This window comes from Hyaena hyaena, unplaced genomic scaffold, assembly GCF_003009895.1.
Source record: "Hyaena hyaena isolate Hyena2069 unplaced genomic scaffold, ASM300989v1 scaffold_1388, whole genome shotgun sequence".
Classification (NCBI taxonomy): Eukaryota; Metazoa; Chordata; class Mammalia; order Carnivora; family Hyaenidae; genus Hyaena; species Hyaena hyaena.
The window spans coordinates 320,485-337,196 of NW_024082022.1; the positions used below are offsets into that span (position 1 = coordinate 320,485).

General features: G+C 39.6%; 1 protein-coding gene across 1 annotated transcript in view; it reads left to right on the forward strand.

Moving 5' to 3' along the window:
* VAMP7 (vesicle associated membrane protein 7) overlaps positions 1–16,712 on the forward strand; it is a 58,585-nt gene that overhangs the window by 24,446 nt on the left and 17,427 nt on the right. The window lies entirely within an intron of this gene.

The window sequence follows — 16,712 nt, forward strand, 5'->3', positions numbered from 1 at the left end:
TAATTTCTCCCCATCCTTGCCCAAATTTATTATCTGTGTTTTTGATTATAACCAACCTAGTATGGTGAAACGGTATCATATTGTGGCTTTGATTTGCATTTCCCTGATGACTAATGATGTTGAATATCTTTTCATGTGCTTATGGGCTGTTTGTATTTATAAATCTTTGGAGAAATTTCTATTCAAAGTCCATTATAATTTTATATATGTTATTTTATTTTTATTTACTTACTTTGAGAGAGAGCGAGAGTGGGGGAGGGGAGAGGGGCAGAGGGGGAGAGGGAGAAAATCACAAATAGGCTCCATGCTGAGCATGGAGCCCGACACAGGGCTGTCTCATGACCCTGGTATCATGATGTGAGCCGACCTCAGGAGTCGGACGCCCAAATGACCGAGCCACCCAGGTGTGCCCTGCTGTCATTTGTTTCTTTTTAAAAAAAAAAAAATTATATTTGTTTATTTTTGAGGGGGAGAGAGAGAAAGAGACAGAGCGAGCAAGTGCCAGCAAGCGCCAGCGAGTACGAGCAGGGGAGGGGCAGAGAGAGAGGGAGACACAGAATCGGAAGCATGCTCCAGGCTCCGAGCTGTCAGCACAGAGCCCAATGCAAGGCTCGAATTTACAAACCGAGAACATGACCTGAGCCAAAGTTGGACATTTAAGTGACTGAGCCACCCAGGTGCCCCCCATTGTCATTTTTTAATTGTGCTGTTTTATTAATCTTGAGCTGTAAGAGTTCTTTGCATATTCTGGGTACTAGGCCCTTATCAGATATGATTTACACATATTTTCTCCCATTCTGTGGGTTATCTTTTCATATCCTTGGTAGTGATCATTGAAAGCACAAAAGGTTTTTAATTTGTTGAAGCCCAATTTATTTTTTTTCTTTTGTTGCTTATCTCTTGGGTGTCATATCTAAAAAACAATCCATTGCCTAAGCCAAGGTCACAAAGATTTACTCCTGTTTTCTTCTCAGCATTTTATAGCTATGATCTCTTTTGAGTTAATGTTTGTGTATAATGTAAGGAAGGGGTCCAACTTAATTCTCTCAAATGTATATATCCAGTCATCCTAGTAACATTGGTTGAAAAGAGTTTTCTTTCTGTATTGAATGATCTTAGCACCCTTATCAAAAATCAGTTAATCCATAGATGTATGAGTTTATCTCTGTACTCTTAGTTCTGTGCCATTTATCTTTATGTCTGTCTTTATGCTAGTATTACACTGCCATGATTATTGCAGATTGGTAATAAGTTTTTAAATCAGGAATTATGAGTCTTCCAACTTTGTTCCTCTTTTTCTGGATTGCTTTGTCTATTTTGGGTGCCTTTCCTTTCCATAAGAATTTTTTGCAGTTTCTGAAAAGAAAAAAAAAAAGGTATCTGTAATTTCCATAGGGACTGTGTTGAATCTGTAGATCAATTTGGGAAATAATGCCAAATTCAACAATATTAAGCTGATCCATGAACATGAGATGTCTATTTATTTAGGTCTTTTAAAATTTTTTTTGACAATGTAGTTTTTGGCATACAGATCATACATGACAAAGACTCCCTGCTGGATCAAATGTTAGACCATCTCCTCCCAGCCCTCTATTTGTCTAGGCCTCATTCTTAGGCTATGTCCCAGGTCTACCTGAGCCAGTCTCACCAAAGAATCCTGCTAAGTCAATCCCCTACCCTTGGTATCTGATCACCCTTGATAGGTGATCAAGTTCCTCATCCTCTACCTTTGTTTTTTTTTTTTTTATTAAAACATTTTTTTTTAATGTTTTATTTATTTCTAGGAGAGGGAGAAAGAGAGACAGCGTGAGCAGGGGAGGGTCAGAGAGAGAGGGACTCACAGACTGAAACAGGCTCCAGGCTCTGAGCTGGCAGTCAGCACAGAGCCCGACGCGGGGCTCGAACCCACGAACCGCGAGATCATGACCTAAGCGAAAGTCGGACGCTTAACCGACTAAGCCACCCAGGCGCCCCTCATCCTCTACCTTTGATGTGTAAGTCCTTCCTTGGCTTGCCTTTAGGAAGATACTTGAGGGCTAGTTTAGGCCTACCCTTGATTTCTCCCAGTAATTTTTCATTTACTGACCACCCCTTCACTCTGCTTGTTGGTTAAAAAATCCCCACTTGTCTTTGTTTTTTTTTATTTACTGAGATATAATTTACATAAGCATCATGTGAGTTTAAGGTGTACATGTTAATACATCTTAAATAATGCAGTATGATTGCCACTTTAGCTTTTGACTAACACCTCTCTCACATCATATAAATTGTCATTTCTGCAATGAGAACATTTAATACCTAGCCTCTTAGCAACATTGAAATATATATAATACAGTTTTGTTGACTGTACTCAGTATGCTATATACTAGATCTCCAGAATTTATTCATCTTCTAGTTGCAGGTTTGTACCCTTTGACAACATCTCCCTACTTTGTCCATCTCCCAGCTCCTGGTAACCTCCATTCTACTCTCTGTTTCTACAGATTAGGCATTTGTAGATTCCTACGTTATGTATAAGTAATATATAATCTTTGCCTTACTCTGTCTGGCTTATATCACTAAGCGTAGTGCCCTCAAGATCCATCCGTATTGTCACAAATGGCAGGATTTCATTCCTTTTTATGGCTCACTAATATTCTGGGGTGTGTGTGTGTGTGTGTGTGTGTGTGTGTGTCACACACATACACATATATACACTTCATCATCTTTTTCCATTTATCTATTGATAGACACTTGGCTATCATATCTTGGCTATTGTGGACAATGCTGCATTAAACATGGGAGTTCAGATATCTTTTCAATATCCTGTTTTCATTTCCTTTGGATACATACCCAGAAGTGGAATTGCTAGATCATATGGTAGTTGTATTTTTAACTTTTTGAGGAACCTTCGTACTGTTTTCCATAGTGACTGAACAAAGTTACATTCCCAACAATGTAGAGGGGCTTCTTTCTCTTCATATGCTCACCAGCACTTGTGATTTCTTGTCTTCTTGATAATTGCTATTCAGATGGGTGTGAGGTGGAATTTCATTGTGGTTTTGATTTCTGTGCCCCTGATGATGAGTATTTGAGCATCTTTTCATGTGTCTGTTGGCCATCTGGATGTCTTTGGAAAAGTGTCTATTCAGTTCCTCTGCCCATTTTTAATAGTTTTGTTGTAGTTGTTGTTGTTATTCAGTTGTATGGATTCCTATTTTCTCCCTTTCTGTAGGTTACCTTTTCTTTTTGTTGATGTAGTCCTACTTGTTGAATTTTGCTTTTGTTGCTTGTGCTTTTGGTGCCATATCCAAAAAAATCATTGCAAAGACCAATGTCAAATACCTTCTTCCCTATGTTTTCTTCTAGTTTAATGCTTTCAGTCTTTAAATTTAAGTCTTTAATTCATTTCAGATTATTTTTTGAGGGGTAGTGTAAAACAGGGGTCCAGTTTCAGTTTTCTGCATGTGGTTATCCAGTTTTCCCAGCACTATTTGTTAAAGAGACTGTCTTTTCCCCACTGAGTGTTCTTGGCTCCCTTGTAAAATCTTAGTCAACTATATGCAGGAGTTTATTTCTAAGATCTCTCTTCTGTTCCATTTGGTTCATGTGTCTGTATTTATGCCAGTTACATACTGTTTTAATTACTGTAACTTTGAAATCAGGAAGTATGATGCCCCTGGCTTTGTTCTTTCTCAGGATTGCTTTGTCTTTTGGGGTCTTTTGTGGTTCCATAGAAATGTTTGGATTGTTTCTCTATTTCTGTGAAAAATACCATTGGAATTTTGAAAGACACTGTATTGAATCTCTAGATGGCTTTGGGTAGTATGGTCATTTTAACAATATTAGTTCTTCTGATCCATGAACATGGGATATATGTACATTTGTTTGTGTCTTCTTGATTTTTTTTAATCAATGTCTTTATAGTCTTTATTGCAGAGGTCTTTCACCTCCTTGGTTAAATTTATTTGTAAGTATTTTACTATTTTTGATGGTATTGTGATTGGGATAGTTTTTCTTATTATAACTTTTTTGGATATTTTATTGTTACTATGTAGATATTTAACTGATTTCTGTATGTTTTATATCCTGTAGCTCTACTGAGTTTGTTGATTAGTTTAACAATTTTTTGGTTGAGTCTAGGATTTTCTGTATATATTATCATATCATCTGCAAATAATGCCAGTTTTACTTCTTCCTTTTCTATTTTTATTTTATTGTCTTGCCTGCTCTACAGAGGACTTCTAGTACTATCTGAATAATACTGGTGAGAGTGAGCACCTTTGTCTTGTTCCTGATCTTAGGAGGAAAAACTTTGAATATTTCACCGTTGAGTATGATGTTAGCTATGGGTTTGTCATATATGACTTTTATTATGCTGAAATATGTCCTTCTGTACTCAATTTGTTGAGTGTTTTTATTATGAAATAATGTTATATTTTGTAAAATGTTTTCTTCTGGATCTATTGAGATGATTATAAGTTTTATATTTCATTATATTAATGTGATATATCACATGTATTGATTTGTGTATGTTGAACCATTCTTGTATGCCAGAGATAAATCCTAGTTGGTCATGGTATATGATTATTTTAATGTAGGTTGAATTCAATTTGCTGATATTTTTTTTTGAGAATTTTTGCCTCTGTGTTCAGCAGGGTTATTGGTCTATGGTTTGATTTCCCTGTTGTGTCCTTATCTGGGTAATTCTGACCTTGTAAAAGGAGTTTGGAAGAATTCCCTCCCCTTCAGTTTTTTGGAAGAGCTTGAGAAGGATTGGTTTTTCTTTAAGTGTTTGGTAGAATTCACCAGTGAAGCCATCTGGTTTTGGGTTTTTCTGTGTTAGGAGGTTTTTGGTTACAGATTCAATCTCCTTATTCATTATTGGAATGTTCATAATTTCTATTTCTTTCTGATTCTGTCTTGTAGGTTGTATGTTTCTAGGAATATATCCATTTCTTCTAGGTTATCCAGTTTATTGTCAAAAAATTGTTCATAAGACTTTTATGATCGTATTTGTGTAGTATCAGTTGTAATGTCTCCTTTTTTATTTCTGTTTTTATTTATTTGAATCTTCTTTTTTTCTTAGTCTAGCTAGAGGTTTGTCGATTTTATCTTTTAAAAAAAACAGCCATTAATTTTGTTGACCTTTTCTATTATTTTTCTGGTTTCTATTTGATTAACTTCCACTCTGAACTTTATTGCCTTCCTTCCACTAACTTTGGGCTTAGTTTGTTCTTCTGTTTCTAGCTCTTTGAAAGGTAAAGTTAGGTTGTTTATTTGAGGTCTTTTGTTTTCTTAACATATATATTTATGACTGTAATCTTCCCTCGCAGAACTGCTTTTGTAGCATCCTATGTGTTTTGGTGTCTTGTGTTTCTATTTTCGTTTGTTACAGAGATTTTTTTTTTTCCTTTTGACTTTTTCTTTAACCCATTGGTTGTTCAGGAGTGTGCTCTTTACTTTCCACATATTTATAGATTTTCCAGCTTTCCTCTTGTTAATTTCTATTTTCATACTACTGTGGTTGGAAAAGATACTTGGTATGATTTCAGTCTTCCTAAATTTGGTAAGATTTGTTTTATGTCCTATCATATGGTGTATCCTGGAGAATGTTCCTTATGCACTTGAGAAAAATGTGTATTCTGCTGCTGTTGGATAGAATGTTCTAAGTGTCTGTTATGACCACTTGTATGGTTTAAGTCCAATGTTTTCTTGTTGATTTTCTGTCTGGATGATCTAGCCATTGCTGAAAGTAGTGTATTGAAGTCCCCTACTATTACTGTATTATTATCTCTTTCTCTCTTTAGATCTGTTAGTATTAAGAATCTTATTTACGTGCTCTGATATAGTGTACATATCTATTTAAGCTTGTTATATCTTCTTAATGAATTGACCTCTGTATTATTATATAATGACTGTATTTGTCTCTTTTTTTTTTTTTTTTTTTTANTTTTTTTTTACTGTTTTTGGTGTACAGTCTTATTTTGTCTAAGTATAGCTATCCCCACTTTCTTTTGGTTTCTACTTGCATGGAATATCTTTTTCCATTTCTGTACTTTAAGCCTATGTGTGTACTTAAATCTGAAGTGAATCTCATGTAAGCAGCATATTGTTGGATCATGTTTTTTGTTTGTTTGTTTGTTTGTTTTCTTATCCATCCAGCTTCTCTGTGCCTTTTGATTGGTGAACTTACTACAGTTAATTCTTGAAATATAAGAACTTAATAATTCCATCTTATTCATTGGTTTCTGGCTGTTTTATAATTTCATTGTTCCTTTTTCCTTCCATATTTGCCTACTTTTGAATTTTTTCCTTTTATTTATTATTTACCCCCAGACTATATATATACATATATATACACACATGCATACATATGTATATACATGCATACATATATATACGTGTGTGTATCCCAAAAAATATATGTAATTTTTTAAAATTTATTTATTTTTGGGAGACAGAGTGAGACAGAGCACAAGCAGAGGAGGGGCAAAGAGAGAAGGAGACAAAGAATCTGAAGCAGACTCCAGGCTCTGAGCAAACGTTCAGCACAGAGCCAGGTGAGGAGCTTGAACCCACGAACTATGAGATCATGACCTGAGCCAAAGTCGGGCGCCTAGCTGACTCAGCCACCCAGGTGCCCCAAATATATGTAATTTTTAATTGAAATATAGTTGAAGGGCATCTGGGTGTCTCAGTTGTTTAAGCATCTGAAGTATCTGACTCTTGATTTTGGCTCAGGTCATGACCTCATAGTTCATGGATTTGAGCCCTACGTTGGGCTCTGTGCTAATAGCATGGAGACTGCTTCAGATTCTCTGTCTCACTCTCTCTCTGCCCTTCCCCCACTTGCACACACGCATCCTCTCTCGCTCTGTCAAAAAAGAAAAGAAAAATAGTTGACACACCATATTGTATTCATTTCATAGTTTATTTATTTTTGAGACAGAGAAACAGAGCATGAGTGAGGGAGGGGCAGAGAGAGAGGGAGACACAGAATCTGAAACAGGCTCCAGGCTCTGAGCTGTCAGCACAGAGCCTGATGCAGGGCTCGAACCCACGAACCGTGAGCTCTGACCTGAGCCGAAGTCAGATGCTTAACCGACTGAGCCACCCAGGCACCCCTGTATTCATTCCCGATATACAACATAGTGATTTAACAATTATATACATTATGAAATGCTCACCACAAGAAGTGTAGTTACAATCTGTCACCATAGAAAGTTATGATATTATTGACTGTATTCCCTATGTTGTACTTTTTATACATGTTAATTATTTATTTTATAGCTGGAACTTTCCATCTCTTAAGCCACTTCACCTATTTATTTATTTTTAACAGTTTATTGTCAAGTTGGTTTCCATAAAACACCCGGTGCTCATCCCCACAAGTGCCCTCCTCCATGCCCATCTCCCCACTCCCGCCCCACACCCATCAGTCCTCAGTTTGTTCTCAGCATTCAAGAGTCTCTCATGGTTTGCCTCCCTCCCTCTCCCCCACTATTTCCCCCCTTCTTCTCCCCCACGGCCCTCTGTTAAGTTCCTCCTAATCCTCCTATACGTGCAAACATATGATATTTTCTCTGCCTGACTTATTTCGCTCAGCATAACACCCTCAAGGTCCATCCATGTTGCTACACGTGGCCTGATTTCATTCTTTCTCATTGCCATGTAGTATTCCATTGTATAGATAAACCACATCTTCTTGATCCATTTGTCCGTTGATGGACACTTAGGCTCTTTCCATGTTTTGGCTATTGTTGAGAGTGCTGCTATGAACATTGGGGTACATGTGCCCCTATGCATCAGCACTCCTGTATCCCTTGGCTAAATTCCTAGCAGTGCTACTGCTGGGTCATAGGGGAGTTCTACTGTTAATTTTTTGAGGAATCTCCACACTGTTTTCCAGAGGGGCTGCAGCAGTTTACATTCCCACCAACAGTGTAGGAGGGTGCCCATTTCTCCACATCCTCACCAGCATCTGGAGTTCTCTGATTTGCTCATTTTAGCCACTCTGACCTGTGTAAGGTGGTATCTCAGTCCAGTTCACCTATTTAACCTATTCCCCCTGCTCCCTCCCCTCTAGCAACCCCCAGTTAACATTATTTATGATCTGTTTCTGTTTTTGTTTTGTGTCTTAGTTTCCACATATAAGTAGAATCATATGGTATTTGTCTTTCTCTGTCTGACTTATTTTATTTAGCATAATAGTCTCTAGGTTTATCTGTATTGTCCTGAATTTCTGCCTACCTTTTAAAATTGGTGATATTTTGGGATTGTGTGCTCCATTTCCCCTTTATCTTTTTTTTTCAATTTTTTAAAATGTTTATTTATTTTTGAGAGAGAAACAGAGTGTGAGTGGGGGAGGGGCAGAGAGAGGGGGAGACACACAACCCAAAGCAGGCTCCAGGCTCTGAGCTGTCAGGACAGAGCCCGATGTGGGGCTCAAACTCACGAACCATGAGATCATGACCTGAGCCAAAGTCCGGCACTTAACTGACTGAGCCACTCAAGTGCTCCTCCCCTTTATCTTTTGTGAATCTATTCTAGGCTTTTGCTTTGCAGTTACCATGGAGCTTACATAAACCATCTAATAGATAAAATAGTCCAACTTAAGGTGATAGCAGCTTAACTTTGACTGCATACAAAAACCACCTAATCAATTCCCTTTTTATACTTTTGATGTCATAATTTGCCTCTTTTTATATTGTGTATTTGTTAAAAATTTATAGTAGCTATAGATATTTATAATACCTATTTCCTTTAATCTTTATACTAAAGTGTTTAACATACCATCCTATTATAGAATTAGAGTTTTCTAAATCTGTATATTTAATCTTTACCAGTATATTATATACTTCTGTAAGTTTTCATGTCACTAATTAGTGTCTTTTCCTTTTAGTACTTCTTGCATGGCAAGTCTAGTGGTTATGAACTCCCCCAGCTTTTATTTGTCTGAGAATATCTTATTTCTGCTTCATATCTGAAGGATAAATTTGTTGTATAGAGTATTCTTGCCTGGCATTTTTTTTTTCTTTCAACACTTTGGATATGTTATTCCACATTCATTTCTTGCCTTTAGAGTTTTTGCTACAAAATCCACTGATAGTCTAATGGGAATTTCTTTGTAGGTTACAATCTTGTTTTCCCTCAGGGTGCTTTTGAGAGTTTCTCTTTCTCTTTGATTTTTGACAGTTTTATTATAATGTATCTTAAGAAGGTCTTTTTGTGTTGAGATAATAGAGTGATCTCTTAGCTTCATGAACTTGGATGTCCAGGTCTCTCTCCAGGTATGGGAAGTTTTCCATTATTCTCTAAATAAGCTTACTGTCGTCTCTTCTCATCTCTTTTTGGAACCCCAGTTATTCTAATATTTGTACATTTGATGGAGTCCCATAGATCATGTAGGCATTTTGGTTATTTTACGTTATTTTCTCTTTGTTATCCTCTGCATTGTTTCAAAGTTCCTATCCTCTAGTTCATTTATTATGTCTTTCATTTGGTCTACTTTGAGGTAGGTGTTTTCTGTTGAATTTTTCATCTCATTCATTGAATTCTTTAGCTCCAGAATTTGATTGTTATGATTCCTGTCTCTCTATTAAATTTCAGATTTTGTTCATGTAGTGTTTTCTTGATTTTGTTGATTGTCTTTCTGTGGGTTTTTCTGTTTTGTTTTTTTTTGTTGTTGTTGTTTTTTGTTTTTTTTTTTTTGCAGTTTGTTGAGTTTCTTCAGAGCACCTATGTTGAATTCTTTATTAGCTAGAATGCAAAATTTCATGCTTTTGATTTCAGTTATTGGAGGATGGTTGTTATTTTACAGTGTTGACATATTTCCTTGATTCTTTATGTTTCTTGAAGTTTTGTGTGGCTGTTTTCACTTTTGAAGTATCAGATACCTCCTAAAGTCTTTGCTAATTACCCCCGGAAGGAAATAGCATTTGTGATCCTGTTATCCGGGGTTTTCTACAACCTTGCCTGGATATTCCTGCTACATGCTCCTTACTCTTGTGGCAGAATTCTTAAGCTTTTATGTCTTTTCTGGTCTTAGGTGGCTGGAAACCTCTTTTTGTTGTTTTCCAGAAGATGATACTACAGCTTAAGTTTATGTTTCTCCCTTGCCCTCAGACCCTGGTCTGATTCTGCGAGCACTCCTTTTACTGGAGCTCACTCTTGCCGTTGCACTTGGGAGCGTGGATTAGGAGCTGGCCACAGTGGGAGGAGGTGACTCTGGGACTGGTGAGAGGGAGATTCATCGGGTGAGGGTCTCCCAGAGGTTTGTGGATGGACTTCCTGCTTAAGTTTTGAGCACAGTCATCAGGATTACTCTGTGGATGGGAGGGACTGACAGAAATGGTCTATGCCCCCCACTCCACCTTGAAAGCACAGACCAGAACACAGTCTTGGCATAGAAACTAGCCTGCTGCCTCAGTGAGCCCCAGGCCTCTAGCCCACACCAGCCCCAGCCATCCCACCAAGGTGGCCACAGAGCAGGGAACACTGCACACTGGGACACCCCTGGTTAGTGCTCAGTCCAGCTCCAGCTTTTTAAAAAAAATTTACTTAAAAATTTTGAAAATTTCTTTCTGAGAGACAGAGAGAGACAGCGTGAGCAGGGGAGGGTCAGAGAGACAGGGAGACACAGCATCCGAAACAGGCTCCAGGCTCTGAGCTGTCAGCACAGAGCCCGACGCGGGGCCCGAACCCAGGAACCGTGAGATCTTGACCTGAGCCGAAGTCAGACGCTTAACAGACTGAGCCACCCAGGCGCCCCTGTAGAGCTCCAGCTTTTGTGCCAAGGTGACACAGGTGCAAGGCACCCCAGAACACCCCAGGACCACACCACGTTGGCCTCAGACAGCTTGCTAGCGAACCTTTGATGCAGAGTGCTCTGGAACCTCCTGGCTGATGTCTGCTTTGAATCCAGCTGTCCCACCAGGGCAGCCCTGCATGCAGCACCCTGGTGTACCTCTGCCCATGCCAGCCTCAGCTCCATTTGCCTAGCCAAATGCACTCCCTGCATCGAGCACCGTAGGACATCTCAGCTTGTACCCACTTCAGCTTCACCTGTCTTGCCAGGACACACTTTGTGGGGAGAACCCAGACACCACACTGGCCCATGTCCACTTCAGTTGTAGCCCCCCCTGCCAGGATGTCCACTGCACTGAGCACTGCAAAACCCCCTGACACATACCTTATCTTGGCTCCAGCTGCCCCTCCAGGGCACCCTCTGTGCAGAGAGTCCTGGAACATCCTGGTTTATATCCACTTCATCTTCAGCTAGCCTGACAAGCTGGCCTCTGTGCGTAGATCCCCAGGACCCCCCATCTTGCAGCCATTTCAGCTTCAGCTAATTCTGCTGGGGCGCCTTCTGTGTGGAGAGCCTGCGGACCCCCCAGCCCACACACGGCCTGAACTCCAGCCACCTTGACAGGGCACCCCCACAGACAACCTGGAATACCCTGAACTGCACCCATTTCAGCATTAGCTGTCCTGCCTGAGCACCTGCTGTGTGGAGAGCCCAGGGACCATACTGGCCTGCAGCTACTTCAGCTTTAGCTTTCCTGCCAGGGCGTCCACTGTGTGAAGAACGCTGGGACCCCTAACCCATGCCCGCCACAGCTCCAGCCAGCCAGCAAAACCCACCAAGCCACATAGTCTACACAGGGAACAACCAGACACAAGATCATTCCTTCAATTTTAGGAGAAGTAGCTGTTCCACCTCATCCATAAAACGAACATCGAAAGTTAAGCTAAATGGGGAGACAGGGCAACATGCTCTAAGAGGAACGAGACAAAAATGTCAGTAAGATAACAAAATGAAATGGAGATAAGCTACACGTCTGATAAAACATTTAAAGTATTGATTGTAAAGGTGCTCACTGGGCTGAAGGTGAGTGGAAGAACTCAGAGAAACCTTCAATAAAGAGATATAAAATATTAAAAAGGACCAGTCAGAGTTGAGGAATATCATAACTGTAATAAAAAATACACTAGCAGGAATCAGCAGTAGATTAGTGGATGCAGAAGACCATACCAGCATTCTGGAAGACAGGGCAATGGAAAACACCCAAACCAAATAGCAAAAAGGGAAAAGAATCCTTTGAAAACATGAGAGTAGGTTAAAGGATCTCTTGGACAACATCAAGCAAACAAATGTTCACGTTATAGGGATCCCAGAAGAAGAAGAGAGAGAATGGGACACAAAACTTACTTGAAGAAATAAGAGGTGAACACTTCACTAACCTAGGGAATGAAATAGACATCCAGTTTCAGGAAACACAAGAGAATTCCAAACAAGATAAGTTGAAGGAGGTCTACACCATGGCACATAATAATTGAAATGTCAAAAATTAAAGATAAAGAGAGAATTTTATTTTATTTTTAAATATTTTTATTTATTTCTAGGAGAGAGAGAGACAGCGTGAGCAGGGGAGGGTCAGAGAGAGAGGGAGATACAGACTCTGAAACAGGCTCCAGGCTCTGAGCTGGCAGTCAGCACAGAGCCGGACGCGGGGCTCGAACCCACGAACCGCGAGATCATGACCTAAGCGAAAGTCGGACGCTGAACCGACTAAGCCACCCAGGCGCCCCTAAAGAGAGCATTTTAAAAGCAGCAAGAGAGAAGGAAAAACTTATCTACAAGGGAAACTCTATGAGGCTATCAGCTGAATTTTCAGAAGAAATTTTGCAGGCCAGAAGGAAGAGGAATAATACATTCATAGTGCTGGAAGGAATAAAAAAGCCCTACAACCAAGAATACCCTGTCTGGCAAGGTTATCATTCAGAATTGAGGAGAGAGAAAAATTTCCCATACAAAAGATAAATGAATGTTTTACCACTAAACAAGCCTTACAAGAAATGTGAAAGGGACTTCCTCAAGTGAAAAAGAAAAGGCCATAATTAGACATAAGGAAATTCTGAATAGAAAGGTGTAAAATGTGACAGCATATACATAAAATGTGGAGGGACGTAAAAATAGTGGTTGTTTTTTGTTTTTTGGGGTTTTTTTAGAATGTGTTTGAACATAAATGACCATCAACTTAATATAAACTGCTGTATTAGGATGTTATATATGAATCTCAATGATAACCACAAACTCAAAAGCTGTAAGTGATGCAGAAAAATAGGAAGCCAAACGTAGCAGTACAGAAACTCATCAATCCCAAAGAAAGAGCAAGAGAAGAAGAAAGGAACAGAGAAGAACTACAGAAACCACCAGAAAACAAGTAACAAAATGGAAATAAGTATATATCTATGAATAATTGCTTGAAATGTAAATGGCCTAAGTGCTCCATTCAAAAGACTTAGAGTGGCAGAATGGAATGGAAAAAAAAAAGGCCCATCTCTATGCTGCCTATCAGAGACACTGCAGACCTAAAGATACATACATACTTGTATGTGAATGGATAGGAAAATATTTACCACAAAATTGGAAGTGGGAAAAAGAGGCTAGGGTAGCAATACTTATAGCAGACAAAATATGCTTTGAAACAAAGACTGTAATAAGAGAAAAAGAAGAGCATTATATAATGATAAAGAGATCATTCCAAAAAGAAGTATAAAAATTGTGACTATCTATGCACCCAACATTGGAGCACCTAAATATGTCAAGCAAATATTAACAGATAGAAAGAGAAGAATTGATAGTCATACAATATTAGTAGGAGTCTTTAACACCTCAACTAATTTATTGGATAGATCATCAGGCAGAAAATCAATAAGGATGTTGGGTCTAGCCAATATATACAGAACATTGCATCCATAAAACAAAATATACATTCTTCTCAAATACACATGGAACATCCTCCAGAATAGACTATATATTGGGCCACAAAACAAGTCTCAAATTTAAGAAGATTGAAATCTTACCGTATATCTTTTCCAGCCACAATGAAACTAGAAAGCAGTCAGAAGGAAAAGAACTGTGAAAAGCACCAACGTGTAAAGCCTAAACAGTATGGTACTAAACAACCAATGGATCAATGAAGAAATCAAAAACTACTTGGAGACAAATTAAAATGAAAACCCAATGCTCCAAACTCTTTGGAACACAGTGAAAACAGTTCTAAGAGGGAAATAAATAGTAATACAAGCCTATTCCAGGAAACAAGAAAAAGCTCAATTAAAGAATCTAAGCTTATACCTAAAAAGAACTGGAAAAAGAACAAAGCCCAACGTGAATAGATGGAAGAAATAGTAAAGATCAGAGCATAAATTAATGACATGGAGACTTAAAAAAAGTAGAAAAAATTAATGAAACTGAGAGCTGTTTCTTTGAAGGGGTCAAACAAAATTGACAAACCCTTAGCCAGACTCATCAATAAAGAAAGAGAAAAGGAAGGAGACTAAGGATGTGGAGTAGGAGGACCCTATTGCTCACCTTGGCCCATGGATGCAACTATATAATAGTCATATCAGTGTAAATAGCCCAGAAAATGACTGGAAGACTGGCAGAGCAAATTCAGCAACTAAAGGTAGAGAAGAGGCTACATTGAAGGGGGGTAAGAAGGGTGGAGATGTGGTGGGGAGCAGAATGGACCTCTTGATGGGTGTCAAGAGGGGAGAGAAATAGACTATTACACCAGGAAGCCTGCATGGTGAAGACAAATCCACATAACATTTGGCTTTGAAAGCTATAAGGGCCAAATTTCATGAGTTCTTATAACCGGTGGGACTTAAAGCCTAGAATTTTAAAACTCAGAGGCTCAGTTGGGAGAGCCTGGGAGGGTTGGAGGAAACTGAATCCCCACCCTTATAGAGACAACACAATAGGGGACATATGGGAGGGAGAGTATTTTACTCATTTCAGGGAGTATCCCAGAGAGGCAGGGATGGCTGACAGACTTCTGCAGGAACAGAGTAGCTGGCAGGCACCATCTTGCATCCCCACTCCCCAGCATAAACACAGGGCACTTGTGGGAACCCGTGTGGGGCCAACACTCACTACCTAACCTGCTCACATGAAGCCCTGCTTCCCCTGTGCTTTGTTGGATCTGCCCTTCCCAGTCATGCTTGCCTCAGTCCCAGTGCTGTGGATCCTCTCCCTCAGAAGAGCAGTGTAAACATCACCAACACCTCGGTCCTGGAGGTGGTGGCAGCAGTGGTGGTGACAGGCCTTGTGGGAGCTCAAGGCTTACCTTATTAAAATTACATGCCCTGTGTGCCTTGCAGATCTGCCTACCTGGCCTGGTCCTAGTGGTGGCTACAGGTCTCATTTCGCAAGCAGACTGGTGTATACCTTGTTAAAACTTCACAGCCCACCCTGACCAGAGACCAGACACTGCCCACAACAGGCAAAGAGAGCCTCTACGGATGCACCAACTGAATGAAAAAGCAACCAGGACACAACAACAGAGTGCATGCAGCACACATGGGTACACCCCATGAAGCACCAGGTCCTGGGGACCGGGACACTGAACTGCAGGGCACTACAGCACCTCTTCTTCAGAAGGTCAACACTTTCAAGAGCAGGAGATATAGCTGACTTTCCTAACACACAGGAACAGACACAGAGAAAATGAGGAGAAAGAGGAATATATCCCAGATGAAAGAACAGGACCAAACCACAGCAAGAGACATAAGTAAAATGGATATAAATAATACGCCTGATAGAGAATTTTAAGTAATGATCATAAAGATACTCACTGGACGTGAGAAAAGAGTGGAGGACACCAGTGAGACCCTTAAAAAAGAGATAAAAAAGAAAGAACCAATCAGAAGTGAAGAGCACAGTAAATGAGATTAGAAATACACTTGGAATAAATATCAAGCTAGAAAACACTGAGGAGTGAATTAGCGACCTAGAAAACAAAGTAATGGGAAATAATCAGGCTGAGCAACTGAGAAAAAAAAAAAGTTTTGCAAAATAAGAATGGTATTAGGGATCTTAGCAACCCTATCAAGCATAATAATACATTGTAGGTATCCTAGAAAAAGAGAGACAAGGAGGGACAGAAAATTTATGTGACGTTATAATAGCTGAAAACTACCCTAATATGGGAAGGAAACCTATCCAGATGCAGAGGCACAGAGGTCCCTTCCCAGAACTCAGCCAAGGAGGGCCACACCAAGGCACATTGTACTTAAAATGCCAAAAAGTGGCAATTAAGAGATCATATTAAAAGGACCAGGAGAAAAGACCATTATACACAAGGGAAATTCCATAAGGCTGTCAGCTGATTTTTCAGCAGAAAGTTTGCAGGCCACATGGGAGTGTCCTGATATATTCAAAGGGCTGAAAGGGAAAAAAATCTCCAGCCAAAAATACTTTATGTAGCAAGGCTATCATTCAGAATAGGAGAGATAATGAGTTCTGCAAACAAAAGCTAAAGGAGTTCATGACCACTAAACCAGTCCTATAAGAAATATTAAAGGTGACTCTGAGTGGAAAGGAAAGACCATAATTAAGAGTAGGAAACACAAAAGCAGTAAAAATAAGTATATCTGTAAAAATCAGTCAAGGAATTCACAAAATAAAACGTTGGAAAATATGATGCTATGTATGTAAAACGTGGTGGGGGGGAAGAGAAGGAATGGGTTCACACTTAAATAACCATCAACTTGAGGCGCCTGGATGGCTCAGTTGGTTGGGCATCCGACTTCGGCTCAGGTCATGATCTCACGGTTTGTGGGTTCGAGCCCTGCATTGGGCTTGTGCTGACAGCTAGCTCAGAGCCTGGAGCCTGCTTCAGATTCTGTATCTCCCTTTCTCTCTGACCCTCCCCTGCTCA